The sequence below is a fragment of the Trachypithecus francoisi genome, unplaced genomic scaffold (assembly GCF_009764315.1).
Source record: "Trachypithecus francoisi isolate TF-2019V2 unplaced genomic scaffold, Tfra_2.0 Contig01579, whole genome shotgun sequence".
Lineage (NCBI taxonomy): Eukaryota > Metazoa > Chordata > Mammalia > Primates > Cercopithecidae > Trachypithecus > Trachypithecus francoisi.
The window spans coordinates 3,494,463-3,508,524 of record NW_022681442.1 but is presented as its reverse complement, the minus strand read 5'-3'; the positions used below and the strand labels follow the sequence as shown (position 1 = coordinate 3,508,524).

At 41.9% G+C, this 14,062-nt stretch overlaps 1 protein-coding gene across 6 annotated transcripts in view; it reads left to right on the top strand.

Moving 5' to 3' along the window:
- PTPRE (protein tyrosine phosphatase receptor type E) overlaps positions 1-14,062 on the top strand; it is a 180,004-nt gene that overhangs the window by 73,024 nt on the left and 92,918 nt on the right. For 4 of the 6 annotated variants that reach the window (XM_033179036.1, XM_033179029.1, XM_033179019.1 and 1 more), the window contains exon 2: positions 2,649-2,671. The exons of 1 other annotated variant lie outside the window; for it this stretch is intronic. The gene's annotated coding sequence lies outside the window, so the exon portion shown is untranslated. Of the gene's footprint in view, positions 1-2,648; positions 2,672-10,257; positions 10,362-14,062 lie in introns of those variants that run through there. One more of the 6 variants, XM_033179065.1, reaches the window with a different exon arrangement.

Below are 14,062 nucleotides of genomic sequence, written 5' to 3'. Positions count from 1 at the left end.
TGATTGCACCACTTCACAATAAGGCAAGAGTTCAGTGTATTCTTGCCTTAGTTTTTAAAAATTAGCTCCAAGTTTAATTTCAAATTATGATTTGTGTTTGATTGGGGTTGTCAATCGTGCAACCATTGACAAAGTGCCAACAGGTTCTACCAAAATTGGTCTTTTCCCTTGTGATTTTAGTCTGGTTTGACTCAAGCCTGCTGCCACTGTCTGCAGCCCCACTCCAGAAACTTCTGCATAGCATTGGGTTTTATTTTACATTAAAAGGAATCAGCATTGCATTGGAAGATTGATCATTTCTATCAATCCTCTTGAGACATTGGAGGTATAACTTCCATTCCTGGCTTCTTTCCTCTCTTGGCTCCAGTCAAACACCACGAGTCACTCTTTTTAGCATCTTTTCTGGTTCATTTTGGAGAGTGGAAAGGATGTACTCTTGTAATAAGTTATTCCTACAAAAGAGCAGTTCCCCTATCTGCAGTGATCCTCAAGTAATCATTTCTTGCCCAAAAACCGATTCCCTCTCAATCCCCTGCCATCATGCTCTATGTTATACTGGGTTCCACTGCACCCTGGAAACCCTCTGTGCTTTAATATGTTATTCACCAGATTTTCCCCAGTTGTTTTATGTAGCTGCCCCAGCAGATGCTTTGGCATTATATAGACTGTCTTATACGTTTCATTTATAATTGTTGTTAGTATATATAAATCTTTTTTTTTGTATTAGTAACTTTGCACCTTGTGACCTTAACTCATATATTGCCTCTAGTGGCTCTAGTGGCTATTTTTGAATACTTTGGTATTTTCTATGTAGACTATTATGTCATCTGAGAATAAAGTTTTATTTTTTTTCTTTTCAATGCTTATGTCTTTTAATTCTTTTTCCTAACTTATTGCATTGGCTATGATTTCCAGGATAGTGTTAAATAGGAGTGGGACAAATCCTTGCTTTGTTCCCAGTACTGTGGAGAGGTATTACGTCTTTTGCCATTAAGAAAAATTTGAGCTGTAGATTTGCCCAAATAGACTTAAAATTCCTTAGTAACCAGAAGTATTTTTTCTGCTTCTTGGCTTCAAACATACCTCATGGATCAGCTTTTAAATATATAACAATATGCATTTAAACATTTTTTAAAAATATAACAATTTATAACAACTTTTAATTGTGTGCTGTAGAATCTTGATTTGATTTGATTTGATTTAAAATCTAGTTTTGTCAGGACTAAGATAGCAAGTAGTCTATTTTAGTGGAAAACATCATGTACTGAATTCACTGTTTAAAAATAGTGACAATCAGAACGTGCTTCCACCCTTCACCAGTGCAGACTTACAGTGATGACTGAGCAAGGACTCTTTCACAGGTAGATAGCAGCCTAATCAATAATCCCAGTGTGAGGCTGCCATGCTGACCACTCAGAACAGAACAAGCAAGCTAAGTTCATCCACTGAGGAATGGGTCAACAAAATCTGGTATATCCATGCAATGGAATATTATTCAGCCATTAAAAGGAATGAAGCACTGGTACTTGCTACAATAGGGATAAGTCTCAAAAACGTAATGCTATTTTAAGTAAAAGAACCCAGTCACAGAAGGCCACATATAGTGTGAGTCCATTTAAGTGAAATACTCAGAATAGGCCAATCCATAAAGACAGAAAGAAGATTGGTGTTGCCAGGGGCTGGGGAGAGGATGGAGCTTGGGAGCTAGTGAGCTAATAGTGGGTGTGGGGTTTCTTTTTGAATGATGAAAATGTTCTAATATTAGATTATATGGATGGTTTCAAGTTGGGTGAATATACAAAAAACCATTGAACTGTACATTTTAAACAAGTGAACTTTAAGGTATGAAAATTATATCTTGATAAAACTTTTTTTTTTTAATAACATGAGAGCTAAATTAATGGGAGGCTGGGCATGGAGGCTCATGCCTGTAATCCCAGCACTCTGGGAGCCCGAGGCGAGCAGATCACTTGAGGCCAGGAGTTCGAGCAGCCTGGCCAACATGGTGAAACCCCTTCTCTACTAAAAATATAAAAATTAGCCGTGTGTGGTGGCACATACCTGTAGTCCTGGCTACTCAGGAGGCTGAGGCAGGAGAATCGCTTGAACTGGGAGGTAAAGGCTGCAGTGAGCCAAGATCGCCCCATTGCACTCCAGCCTGCGTGACAGAGCAAGACTCCGTCTCAAAAAGAAAAATTAATTAATTAATGGGAATGGTCAGGCTAGATAATGATTAAGCTAGAAAGCTGGGGAAAGGGAGATGCCCCAGACTAGGTTGTAAAAGGCTCTTTTGAGGGGAGGATGGGCTAAAGGAACTACTTGAAGGGGAGGGAACCCTATAGGCCACAGCAGAGGCAGCTGACTGATAGAGCATCTTGGGGGCTAGGTCAGTGGCCACACCCCACCATCAATCAACTGACCATTAGAGATTTTATTAAAGTTTGGGGTAGGACATGGTTAAAAGCTGATAATTGCAGCCAAAAGAAGTATCAACTAGATAAAGAGGTCTCCAGGAGACCCTGAATAATGAAGGAAAAATGGGATAGTCGACTAGTGCTGTACAGAAGGAAATGGTTAGAATTAGCAGCCAACTCCTGTTAACCAGAAAACTAACTTTTTTCTTCTTCTTCTTCTTCTTTCTTTTTCAGACTATAGCCTCCGCATTCCCTCGGTGAGTACAAAACTTTTTTAAAATTATGTCTGATGTACGGATAAGTAGCTTAAAATAGTATGTGGGATTTAATTATTAGAAGAGCATTGTCTTCTTGAGAAAGAAGGCCGTATGGTCAGCATGTTATATTTGAATTTTATGCCTTACCTTGCTTGAACAGGCTCATATCACACCTTTTTGTTACATCGTTTGTGTGTGTGTGTGTGTGTGTGTGTGTGTGCGTGCGTGTGTGTGTGAAATTTGGCTCAGCTGCTTGGTCTCCTGAAATGTATTGTTGAGGACACAGTTTCTACATCCTTTCCTTTCACTGACTTGTTGTTGCTTTTAGAAGGGTCTAGCTTTATCTCAATGGCACACATCCGACCACTGTTCAGGAGCGTGGGAGCCCATAATTGCATTGATGGTAACTGCTTCTTAAATTGATCTGCTCTAGAGAAAACTGCTGAAAGGAAGCTTCTCCGGACTGCACGCTCAGTAAAAGCAGTATCGGGGTGTCGCAGAATTTTACGCCTTTTGGGTCCAGGCAATGGCAAAATTCCATGGCCTTAATGTCCTTAGAAAAAGAAAACTTTAAACAACAGAGCCCTTTTGCAGTCTACTTAATCAATGTAATGCTGTTAAGTTTCCTAAACAAATCAAAGGACGAAAATCTAAGAGCTTTCGCAGTGTCTGCAGCGTGCGGGCGAGTGGCTCATGGACTTCTGGGTGTGCTTGCTTTCAGCGGGCAGCATGATGCCGGCCACCGGGAAGCTGTATTTCCTAAATGTATTGCCTTGTTTGAAAGGCACTGACTCCGTTCTGGAATCATTTTCAGGTCAATGGATCAATTATTGTGCCCTGGTTGGCCCTCTTTTTTAGGCAGGGTGCCCTTTGTGGCACTGTTCCATCTGGGCATCAATGCTTGTTGTCATTCTTGGTGTGATCAAATGCATTTTGACTGTGTAGATTGTTTGTCTCTTTCTTGGTAAGGAATGTTAAATAAAAGTAATGATTGATTAAGCTAGAGAAGAGAGATGCCTTCATTTGCCACCTACTACGTTAATTTTGTTGTCCATGTTCTCCATTGCATCATTATGAGACGTTGTTGATTCTGAATGGGGAACTCTTCTTGGGTAAATGTCAGCGGTGGGATCAAAGAGAAGGATCGTTACTGGAATCATATTTACAGGATGGAGGATTAACTATATGAAATCTGCAATCCCTTATTGCCTCAGAATCCTCTACAAAGGGTGTTGGCTGGTCAATACTGATTCAAATGCTTATTAAACGTGGCTTTCCTCAACAGCATTGGAGCTGCGTGCTTTATCGAATGCAAGTGTGCCTACCATGCTAAAATGAAATATTTCAGTGTCAGATCCCACAGCTACAGCTCCTTTTGAAATACAGGGCTCAGATTATGATTTGTTACAAGTGTGTGACTTTTGCACCCCTTCTCTCTCCACTCAGTATTGGCCCCTCCGCACCCCGTTTTGCCTTCTGCCACTTCCAAAATTTCGTATTTTTCCTGGCAAGTTGACCTGCTCCCCATCAGTGAGTCAGCAGCTCCCACAGCTGAGTGATCCTGTGACAGGTGCTTCCAGGGCTCCTCCACCTCCCGGGATTGTCTCAAACCCGGCAAGAGATTCAGAAGTGGGTGCCCTGTCCAAGGGTCACTGAGTATGTGTCCAGGAGCTGACTTCCTTTCCTCCCTGCATCCACCATGGGTAGTTGGCAGCCAGAGTAGCCTCAGGGGGCACCTCCCTTTTCCTGGTCTCATCCTTCCTTTGCCTCCATTTCTTTCTTTCTTTTCTTTTCTTTCTTTTTTTTTTTTTTTGAGACGGAGTTTCACTCTTGTTACCCAGGCTGGAGTGCGATGGCATGATCTCGGCTCACTACAATCTCTGCCTCCCGGGTTCAAGCGATTCTCCTGCCTCAGCCTCCTGAGTAGCTGGGATTATAGGCAAGCACCACCACGTCCAACTAATTTTGTATTTTTAGTAGAGACAGGGTTTCTCCATGTTGGTCAGGCTGGTCTCAAACTCCCAACCTCAGATGATCCACCTGCCTCAGCCTCTGAAAGTGCTGGGATTACAGGCATGAGCCACCGCACCCAGCCCTGCCTCCATTTCAGTGGGAAAGTAAAGCTCTGCTTCAGGAAGATCCTGAGTTCCTAGATTAAGGGTACTTCTGATTCCAGAAATCATTTTCTGGACACGAGGAAAGGGTTTCGAAGCCTGGGTCTCCTATCTGTGCTGCCTTGTCTGCTGCCTTCGTTTGGGACCTGCCCACTGGGCCACTGATAAGGTTTGGCTCTGTGTCCCCACCCAAATCTCATCTTGAATTGTACTCCCCTAATTCCCACGTGTTGTGGGAGGGACCTGGTGGGAGATAATTGAATCATAGGGGTGGTTCCCCCGTACTGTTCTCCTGATGGTAAATAAGTCTCCCGAGATCTGATGGTTTTTTATGGGGTTTCCACTTTCACTTCTTCCTCATTCTCTTCTCTTGTCTGCGCCATGTGAGACGTACCTTTCACCTTCAGCCATGATTGTGAGGCCTCCCCAGCCATGTGGAACTGTGAGTCCAGTAGACCTCTTTCTTTTGTAAATTGCCCAGTCTTGGGTATGTCTTTATCAGCGTCATGAAAACGGACTATTACAGCCACCAAGGTGGAATACCAGACTGATCTATTAGCCCGTTGCATTTTCACTGCTAAGCATTTGAGACTTGTACAGAACATCAGGATATCTATTAATGGAAGGGAACTTACTTCTCACTTGTGGGATTCAGAGAGGTGCTTTTGAGTCAGTTAGAACTAAAAGGGTAGTCCACGTTGGGCAGGGTGGATAAGCCCCCTAAGGCTGGAGATGGTGCCACAGCCACCACCCACACTGGCCAGCTGACTGCAGAGGAGCCTAGTCACACGTGCTGGATGAACACATCAGCCTGTGCGAGCCTTCATTTTTCTCATCTATCCATCACTTCCTAGGATGTGATGTGACATTTAAGTGAGATGATCCAAGGTAGGCATTTAATAAAAGCTAGCTATGGACTGGGCGTGGTGACTTATACCTGTAATCCCAGCACTTTGGGAGGCCAAGGCAGGTGGATCATTTGAGATGAGAAGTTCAAGACCAGCCTGGCCAACATGGTGAAACCCTGTCTCTACTAAAAATACAAAAATTAGCCGGGTGGTAGTGGCACGGGCTTGTAATCGCAGCTACTTGGGAGGCTGAGGCAGGAGTATCGCTAGAGCCTGGGAGGTGGAGGTTGCAGTGAGCCAAGACTGCGCCACTGCATTCCAGCCTGAGTGACAGTGTGAGACCCTGTCTCAAAAAATAAAAATAAATAAAAGCTAACTAACTGTGGTTGTCACTGCTACTCTTATTATGATCGTCATCACAGAATCATGGCAACTGTTTCCAAATTTAAGGAAGATATTGAACTGGATTGTAACATATATGCTGGTACCATAGTGAGTATCAAAAAGAGTTCCCTTTACTAGCAGTAATCTACTTTTTCACTTTAAAAAACTATATTAATATTTGACATTTAGGCCGGGCGCAGTGGCTCCCACCTGTCATCCCAGCACTTTGGGAGGCCAAGGAGTTCAAGACCAGCCTGGCCAACATGGTGAAACCTTGTATCTACTAAAAATACAAAAATCAGCTGAACGTGGTGGCAGGCACCTGCTACTTGAGAGACTGAGGCATGAGAATTGCTTAAACCTAAACCTGGGAGGTGGAGCTTGCAGTGAGCCAAGATCACACCACTGCACTCCAGCCTGGGTGAAAGAGCAAGACTTGTCTCAAAATAAATAAATAAATAAATAAATAAATAAAATAACATCCAAAAAAATGAGTCAAGTCTTTTTTCCTGTTAAGCTGGATTAAGAGGGGGTCTCTTGAGTAGAGTCACCTGTTCCCATGTTTTCCTTTCCTTTTTCTTTGTCTTTAACAATAGGTTTGTGAAAATAACACCATAGTTCATATCAATGATCAAATATGACCAAAGATCCTTCAACTGGAGAACGCTTACAACTCTCTGGGTCTCTTGCATAGTATTTAACACAATGGAATTTCAGAATTGAGAATTTATAAAAGACGTATCATTAAGGTTTAAATATTTTCTCCAGACTCTTTGAGGTCTTATATTGTTATACATAAGGGTATCCACTACAAAGTAAAATTAAATGATTCTGTAACTTGACGATTTCACTTTGGTTCATGGAAATACCCAAGGAATAAAAGAAAACGAAATTAACATGTGAATATTCAGCAACCGTGAGTTTCAATTTTATTTTATTTATTTATTTATTTTTTATTATGCTTTAAGTTCTAGGGTACATGTGCATAACGTGCAGGTTTGTTACATATGTATACTTGTGCCATGTTGGTGTGCTGCACCCCTCAACTCATCAGCACCCGTCAATTCATCATTTATATCATGTATAACTCCCAATGCAATCCCTCCCCCCTCCCCCCTCCCCATGATAGGCCCCAGTGTGTGATGTTCCCCTTCCCGAGTCCAAGTGATCTCATTGTTCAGTTCCCACCTATGAGTGAGAACATGCGGTGTTTGGTTTTCTTTTCTTGTGATAGTTTGCTAAGAATGATGGTTTCCAGCTGCATCCATGTCCCTACAAAGGACACAAACTCATCCTTTTTTATGCCTGCATAGTATTCCATGGTGTATATGTGCCACATTTTCTTAATCCAGTCTGTCACAGATGGACATTTGGGTTGATTCCAAGTCTTTGCTATTGTGAATAGTGCCACAATAAACATACGGGTGCATGTGTCTTTGTAGTAGAGTAATTATAATCCTTTGGGCATATACCCAGTAGTGGGATGGCTGGGTCATATGGTACATCTAGTTCTAGATCCTTGAGGAATTGCCATACTGTTTTCCATAATGGTTGAACTAGTTTACAATCCCACCAACAGTGTAAAAGTGTTCCTATTTCTCCACATCCTCTCCAATATCTGTTGTTTCCTGACTTTTTAATGATTGCCATTCTAACTGGTGTGAGATGGTATCTCATTGTAGTTTTGATTTGCATTTCTCTGATGGCAAGTGATGATGAGCATTTTTTCATGTGTCTGTTGGCTGTATGAAAGTCTTCTTTTGAGAAATGTCTGTTCATATCCTTTGCCCACTTTTTTATGGGGTTGTTTGTTTTTTTCTTGTATATTTGTTTGAGTTCTTTGTAGATTCTGGATATTAGCCCTTTGTCGGATGAGTAGATTGCAAAAATTTTCTCCCATTCTGTAGGTTGCCTTTTCACTCTGGTGGTAGTTTCTTTTGCTGTGCAGAAGCTCTTTAGTTTAATTAGATCCCATTTGTCAATTTTGGCTTTTGCTGCCATTGCTTTTGGTGTTTTAGACATGAAGTCCTTGCCCATGCCTATGTCCTGAATGGTACTACCTAGATTTTCTTCTAGGGTTTTTATGGTATTAGGTCTAACATTTAAGTCTCTAATCCACCTTGAATTAATCTTCGTATAAGGAGTAAGGAAAGGATCCAGTTTCAGCTTTCTACTTATGGCTAGCCAATTTTCCCAGCACCATTTATTAAATAGGGAATCCTTTCCCCATTTCTTGTTTCTCTCAGGTTTGTCAAAGATCAGATGGCTGTAGATGTGTGGTATTATTTCTGAGGACTCTGTTCTGTTCCATTGGTCTATATCTCTGTTTTGGTACCAGTACCATGCTGTTTTGGTTACTGTAGCCTTGTAGTATAGTTTGAAGTCAGGTAGCGTGACGCCTCCAGCTTTGTCCTTTTGACATAGGATTGTCTTGGTAATGCGGGCTCTTTTTTGGTTCCATATGAACTTTAAAGCATTTTTTTCCAATTCTGTGAAGAAAGTCATTGGTAGCTTAATGGGGATGGCATTGAATCTATAAATAACCTTGGGCAGTATGGCCATTTTCACGATATTGATTCTTCCTATCCATGAGCATGGTATGTTCTTCCATTTGTTTGTGTCCTCTTTGATTTCACTGAGCAGTGGTTTGTAGTTCTCCTTGAAGAGGTCCTTTACATCCCTTGTAAGTTGGATTCCTAGGTATTTTATTCTCTTTGAAGCAATTGTGAATGGAAGTTCATTCATGATTTGGCTCTCTGTTTGTCTGTTACTGGTGTATAAGAATGCTTGTGATTTTTGCACATTAATTTTGTATCCTGAGACTTTGCTGAAATATATATGCACCCAATACAGGAGCACCCAGATTCATAAAGCAAGTCCTTAGAGACTTACAAAGAGACTTAGACTCCCATACAATAATAATGGGAGACTTCAACACTCCACTGTCAACATTAGACAGATCAACGAGACAGAAAGTTAACAAGGATATCCAGGAATTGAACTCATCTCTGCACCAAGCGGACCTAATAGACATCTATAGAACTCTCCACCCCAAATCAACAAAATATACATTCTTCTCAGCACCACATCGCACTTATTCCAAAATTGACCACATAATTGGAAGTAAAGCACTGCTTAGCAAATGTGAAAGAACAGAAATTATAACAAACTGTCTCTCAGACCACAGTGCAATCAAACTAGAACTCAGGACTAAGAAACTCAATCAAAACCGCTCAACTACATGGAAACTGAACAACCTGCTCCTGAATGACTACTGGGTACATAACGAAATGAAAGCAGAAATAAAGATATTCTTTGAAACCAATGAGAACAAAGACAACATACCAGAATCTCTGGGACATATTTAAAGCAGTGTGTGAGGGAAATTTATAGCACTAAATGCCCACAAGAGAAAGCAGGAAAGATCTAAAATTGACACTCTAACATCACAATTAAAAGAACTAGAGAGGCAAGAGCAAACACATTTAAAAGCTAGCAGGAGTTTCAATTTTAAAACGTACTTAGGCTTCCCTTCACTCGCTTGCTCTTCTTTAGTAGTCTGTTTCCTCCTCTGTCACTTTTGAGAAGTGTGATTTTTTCTCTTCTGACTCATTTGTGTTTCTTGATGTTTATTTGAACGGCTACCATGACAGAAAAAAAAAAAAATCTGTTATTTTTAAAATAAAGTTCAGGGTTCCGACAGGCAGGGGGACCACTCCAAGCTTGCTTCTGGCTGCGTCCGCTGGGGTGATGTTTCCAGCAGGGCAGGAGCTATATGCCCTGGGCCTTCAGAATCCCAGAAAGAAGTGAGAAGCCTGGTGGGCAGAGCACATACAAAATTAAAACTTTCTGAGACATGTGATTCCTGTTTCCCTTCTTCATCACATTCTTGGGTTTTTTATTAGCACCAATGGATTCCATGGGTTTCTATCCGAGCCACAGTGACAAATTATTCTCCTGGTGACTGAATTAGAAGTTGACAGTAAGTTGGAAGAATGCCTTTGGATCTGACATGATGAACAGATTAATCCTTCATGTATTTCCATTTCCATTCCTCCCTCCCCCCGGGGAAGTTTCCACATTCTTTCAAGAAGTGCCTCCTAAAAGAGCCTAGTAGGTAATCCTTTGTCACAGAGCAAAGGCCTGGGCGTTAATCAGTCACCGTTTCCCCTAAGAGGAAATAGGAACACAGATTTCCTATATAAACTCATGTCTCGTCACCGTGTTCACAGCAGACCCAGTTCAGAGTTGGAATTCTTCTAGAAATCCTTTCTCAGCTGGCAGGGAAACATGGATTCTCCAAGGCCAGGATGGTTTCCCAGCGTCTTCCCAGGAGGACAAGAGGTAATGGGGGAACTCAGAGGGGCCCTTCTTGTCTCTTTGGTTTTATGTCATGGTTGCTTCTAATATAATTTCTAAAGTATCTAAAAATCAGGCTAAAGAATATTACCAGGGAGGCGTCGTTAAATGAAAATTTGGCAAGCCTCTTAGTTACCTTTATCCAGCTCTGTGCAGGAAATCTGGGATCTGTGCTTCAGGAAACCATTTCCAGTCCACCACGCCTCGGTCGATAGTGCCCTGGGGATGGCACAGAAGCATTGTCTGTTTGGGCCTGGTGGGTTGTCAGACAGCCAACAATCCAAGGTGAGGTTCACCTTTTTAGAAAAACAGTCCCTAACAATTGCTGGGGACATAGGCTGGCTCGATGACACGTGAAAATCCCACCCATTGTAAACTGGACATTTTCTATCTTTGTAATCAAAACTGCCCTCTTCATTTTTTCTTAACAACTAGATTTGTGAAGTGGCATTTTAATTAAAAGTGACACACAGAGCAAGCGTGAGGGACCTGGTCTGCAGGCCAATGAGCTGGTCTTCAAGGAGCTTGTCTTCAGGCTCCTGAGGACACAGGGCTGGTACCCTGTGTGTAAGGGTTTCCTGCCTGTGCAGTTCATGCTGCAGAAACAGATGATATTGTCGGCTGCAGATGTGTGCCAACTGCCTAAGGGGTGGCGTCATTCATATTAGGAGAAAGAAGACAAGAAATTTATAAACACTTTTGGGTATGTGAGTTACAGAGAGATTTCTCAGACCCGGCGGTACATCAGGATGAGGTCTGGTGCCAAATGCAAGGGCCATGAGTGGACCAGTCCTACCAGATATAGGAACTCACCCTCAACTGCAGCTCCATCCCCTGGGGGTGGCCCCCTGTGGATTGAACAACAGGAAAGGAGATCACATTCTGCTCAAAAATGACCATTTACAGTGACTTTTTTTTTTTTTTTTTTTGAGACTGAGTCTCCCTCTATCACTCAGGCTGGAGTTCATTGGCACAACCTTCGCTCACTGCAAACTGCCTCCCGGGTTCAAGCGATTCTCCTGCCTCCACCTCCTGAGTAGCTAGGATTACAGGCACCTGCCACCACGCCCAGCTAATTTTTATGTTTTTAGTAGAGATGGGTTTTGCCATATTGGCCAGGCTGGTCTCAAACTCCTGACCTCAGGTGATCCGCCCACCTCGGACTCCCAAAGTGCTGGGATTACAGGCGTGAGCCACCATGCCCGGCCTGTGGTGACTTTTTAAAGCTGCTTATACACATGGACATAAAGATGGAAACAACAGACACGGGGAACTCCAAAAGGGAGGAGGGAGGGAGGAGAGCAAGTGTTGAAAAACTATCTATTGGGTACTATGTTCACTACTGGGGTGATGGGTTCAATAGAAGCCCAAAGCCCAGCATTATGCAATGTACCCATGTAACAAACCTGCACACATACTCTGGAATCTACAATAACATTTTTTAAAAACTGCTTATTATGTTGCAGAGTTTGGTAAAAATTATTTAAAATGTTAAGAAAGGAAGGATCTCTGTGGAACTACTGAACAAAAACATGTCATACAATAGATTTTCTGAGTAGCTTTTCTCCTTGTTTTGAATAGAAATAAGCATAAGCAAAAAAACAAAAACTGGATTTGTGTTTATTTTATGATGAGGGCTGATTCAGTTCTAACAACTTTAAAAAATATGTTGATAGTATTTAACTGATTTCGAAAAACTCTACCAAGATTCATCTGCTGTCAGAAATGGTGCAGATTTCATGTTCAAGTGCTATAACACATACATATAGATAGCTTCTTAAAGCTATATATATTATATCTTACATATACATATGTATTTAAAGCTATCATGTTACCATGTTGCTGCTGAGAAATGAATTTTTTAAAATATCATGTTTGTGGAAATTATTATTTAGAAAAACAAGATTTGCTCCATTTCCTGTTTTTCCAGAAAACTTACATGCCTTATGCTTAAACAGAAATTGCATTTCTGATAAGGCACATACATAGAGAGTGCTTATTTACAAAGCAAGCTCGAATTCATGATTTCATGTGGGTCCCCTAAACACGAGGAGGCAGCCTCCCAGGCGTGCCTTGTTACCTCTCCCTTAAAGAGGGGAGAACAGAGACCCAGGCAGGCTGGATAAGTGAGTTGTAGGACAGTGGAAAGGAAACGCCAGTCCCTGCGGTGCTTCCTCAGACAGAAACGGTGCTCCTCTCCGACTGAAAAAACAGTCAGCTCTCATTACCACCACCAAAGGTGAAGTTCAGACCTGCCAAAAGAAAAACTTTTCCATTATGAAAAACATGAGTTGACAGTTATGCAAGTGACAGAGAACATTAACAAATAAAAGCATATCCTGTGGATTCTGCAAACGGTTTGCTGGTTGATAATTATATTTTGGAACAGTTTTATGATCACTTGAGTTGATCTTGGCCAGAGTTCCCAATTATTTCTGCATGTTATCTGCTGACCAAATGCAGCTTTCTAATCTCTTTTCACACACTTGGCACATTTCCTTTCCGCACAGCCAATAATTCGTTCGTTCGCTCACTGAGGGTTTATCAGGGTTTATCAGGTATCTCTTGCAAGCTCATGATTGTGCAAGATCTTGAAAAATGAAGTGGTTGATTCCAGTTCTAATTTCAGGAAATATTTCTTAGCCAATATTTGAGTCCTTTCTCTACTAAGTATAAATGTGTGTTTTGCCCAGGAGCCTAGCAAAATGATTGATTAGAAAGATTTTAGTTCTAGAAAATCAAATTACTCCTGTAATCCCAGCACTTTGGGAGGCTGAGGTGGTTGAATCACTTGAGGTCAGGAGTTCGAGACCAGCCTGGCCAGTATAGTGAAACCCCATCTCCAATAAAAATACAAAAATTAGGCAGGCAAGGTGGCATGTGCCTGTAATCGCAGCTACTCAGGAGGTGGAGGCAGGAGAATCGCTTGAAGGTGAGAGAATCGCCTTGAACCCAGGAGGCAGAGGTTGCAGTGAGCCGAGACTGCACCATTGCACTCCAGCCTGGGCAACGGAGCACGACTCCATCTCAAAAAAAAAAAAAAAGAAGAAGAAGAAAGTTGAATTACTTAGACTTGTCAGTTCATCACTCTGAGTCACACCTTCTTGGTCTAAAACATGAAGGGCTGGGTGAGAATTGTTGAAAGACATCTTCAAGACCTAGAGTTCTATGCTCTAGGGTGGTGCTGGTCTGGATTTGGAGTTAGCAACAGAAATCCCCAGGAAGTAACTACTGCAGGTGTCAGCCATGACTGGGACCAGCCGCACTCATCTCCTTGTCTTGCAGGATAAGGTCTGCATGTTTTGGGGCAAATGTTTTGTCATCTTCCTATGAGAAAGCAGCACTGGCCTGGGGGGCTTGCTCCTCCTGCCTCCCCCATTTGTTTTTCCTCTCTCACTGCTCTCCAAAAGAAGCGAGAACATTTTTTTTAAATGCATTTTATTAATGGAAAATTTTTATTTGAAATATGGTCATTTCCTTTTTATAACGTTGCTTATATTCAGGAAGGAAAAGCTGAGAATCCGTGGGCTTTGATTTTAAAACTCAAACAGAAATGTTAGTTAATAAAACAAAGGCATTTTTCCCACTGTTCTGAGGGCCATTCTGGCAAATGGTTCCGGGGGCCGTGTGATGGTTTATGTTACCAGAAGTGATTCACTGGGAAGGAGAACCACTTCATCTCGTCA